The 2,206-nt window shown below is 33.0% G+C and overlaps 1 protein-coding gene across 3 annotated transcripts in view; it reads left to right on the top strand.

Moving 5' to 3' along the window:
• LOC107697142 (protein EFR3 homolog B) overlaps window positions 1-2,206 on the top strand; it is a 45,701-nt gene that overhangs the window by 26,375 nt on the left and 17,120 nt on the right. The gene's annotated exons all lie outside the window — the stretch shown is intronic.

Genomic DNA, 2,206 nt, shown 5'->3' with positions numbered 1-2,206 from the left:
AAAAATAATCAGATCATATTTAAGAAAAACTTACTTGAGAAGCAATATATGAGCTAATAAGAAACTGTAAGATTCATGTGACTATAGTTGTTGTAGCATATTTTGGTGGGCTGTCTTGCTTTTAATATTCTAGACAATGGTGTTTAGAAATTTCAATAGTAAATGTTTTTTCACAATATTATAATTACTATCAAATGTTCAACTGAAAGATTTTAATAGCTGTAGAAAGAATTTTTGTTGTATGCAATATTGTATTGTGTTCAGGTTAAGTTATGCAAATAGTGTTTTTTAAACTGTTTTGTCCTGTTTTCTTGTTAAAAGATCATCAGAACATATTTAAGATGAATGAATTTAAAATATGTATGATAACATCTTGACTTACATTTTGAACTAAATTTGGATTAAGTGGAGATTAGCCAATTATAATAGAGGTGATATCAAAGTCTTAAAGTTGCAGTAGCAGGAAAACTGTTTTTTTTAAATGTATCTAAATGATAAAATTTTTAGTGCAAGAATCCTTGAAATGGACTGCAAAAAATTGGCTACAGGTGTTTGTTTTTTTTCTACTTGTAAACACTCATTTTATTTGTCAGTACGTTTTTTATTCAGCTTCTCAGAAACCAAAGCTGTGTTTAAATCCTCAGTTGAGAAGAGCTGAAAACAAAAAGCCTCCCTCTCTTTCTGTTTCCTCTGCAGTCGCTCTCCCTCCCCGCTGCAGGCCAGTGAGAAGGAGAGAGAAAGCCCAGCCAAGCTGACGGAGCGCTGCTTTCGGGAACTGCTGGGCCGTGCCGCCTATGGCAACATCAAGAACGCAGTCACCCCTGTGCTTATGTAAGAGACACCCGCCACATATCGTGCCTGCCAGCTTAGATTATGAAAGGCTGAGAATTTAATTTTGTTAATCTGTGCAGGTATTGCTTTATTTTTTAAGGTATAGCTGTATGCCACTTAAAATTTTGTGAATTTAGTGAATTCTAGAGAGACTTAAGAGTAACTCAGAATATTTAATACTCATGTTCAGTTATGGAGTATTTATGACTTTTTAATTAATCTCCCTGCGGGTGGAGTGAATCTAATTTTTCAGTCATTTTTGGCTTCATTTCCTAAACTCGAGCTGTATTCTCTCACCGCAGGCATCTTGATAATCACTCGCTGTGGGAAGGCAAAACATTTGCAGTGCGCTGCTTTAAGATCATCATGTACTCCATTCAGGTGAGTTCAGTCCTCTTTTAAATTGAGACAAGAATCTAAACTCGCTTGTTGTTATTATGAAAAAAAATAATAAATGGAAGAAACGTACACTAATGTTTACTTCATGATAAAAACTTGAAGAAAAATACTTGAAATAAATGCCATTGATTTTTATTTATTTTATTTAAGTTATTTAAGTATTAATTTTTTTTTATTATTTTAAATTTATAATAAATAATTTTGGGTGGCTTGTTCGAATTGTTCGAATGTGTTTAATCCTCATCCGTCCCTCAGGTCACTTTGACACAAAACTCATTTTTAAAGATTTTTTAAAAATCGAGCTTTGATCGTTGTGTTATGAGACTTTTTTACTTTTGTCACACTTGAACCGGGAATACATGAAAAAAAACTTGAGTGAATTCGAGCAGTTTAACTGGGTGCTATAAAAAAAGTATCAAAAGTGTCCCTCGTGTCGCCACTGGAAAAGCATGGAATTTATGAAAAAACTGTGGATTTTTTTAATTTAATTTTGTCACACTTGAGCATGGAGCACACACACAAAAATTTGACTCGATTCGAGGATTCTGTGTGTAATGACCCGGCCATAGGAATGAATTGAATGTCCGAAAAAAAATGCATTTTTTTTATTTATTTGAGTTTTTTTACTATATAAAATCTGACACAATCCAGAAAAGATGCATACCCAAACAAAGGGCTGAGGCTGCAGAATGTCCCCAATGCACAAAAACTCACATACCCACACACACACACAAACACACACATGGCACACACACTCCCATTGAAGCACATTATAGCATGTATGTTTCTGCTGGGAAATGACTGTCATTTTGAAATGTTTTTTTACTTAACACGTTTAAATTTGAGTGATGGGGTGGAGACCAATGAGTTTATATCATATTTATATTTTTAAATTTATCTTTTATATTTATTACATATTTATGAAACTGTATGAATATGCATGTGTTTGGATTAAAATTCAGTATCAATTTCATGT

Source organism: Sinocyclocheilus anshuiensis, unplaced genomic scaffold (genome assembly GCF_001515605.1).
Source record: "Sinocyclocheilus anshuiensis isolate Anshui unplaced genomic scaffold, SAMN03320099.WGS_v1.1 scaffold38, whole genome shotgun sequence".
NCBI classification, from domain to species: domain Eukaryota; kingdom Metazoa; phylum Chordata; class Actinopteri; order Cypriniformes; family Cyprinidae; genus Sinocyclocheilus; species Sinocyclocheilus anshuiensis.
Note: the sequence above shows the minus strand (reverse complement) of the source record. Positions and strands in the feature narration are given on the sequence as shown.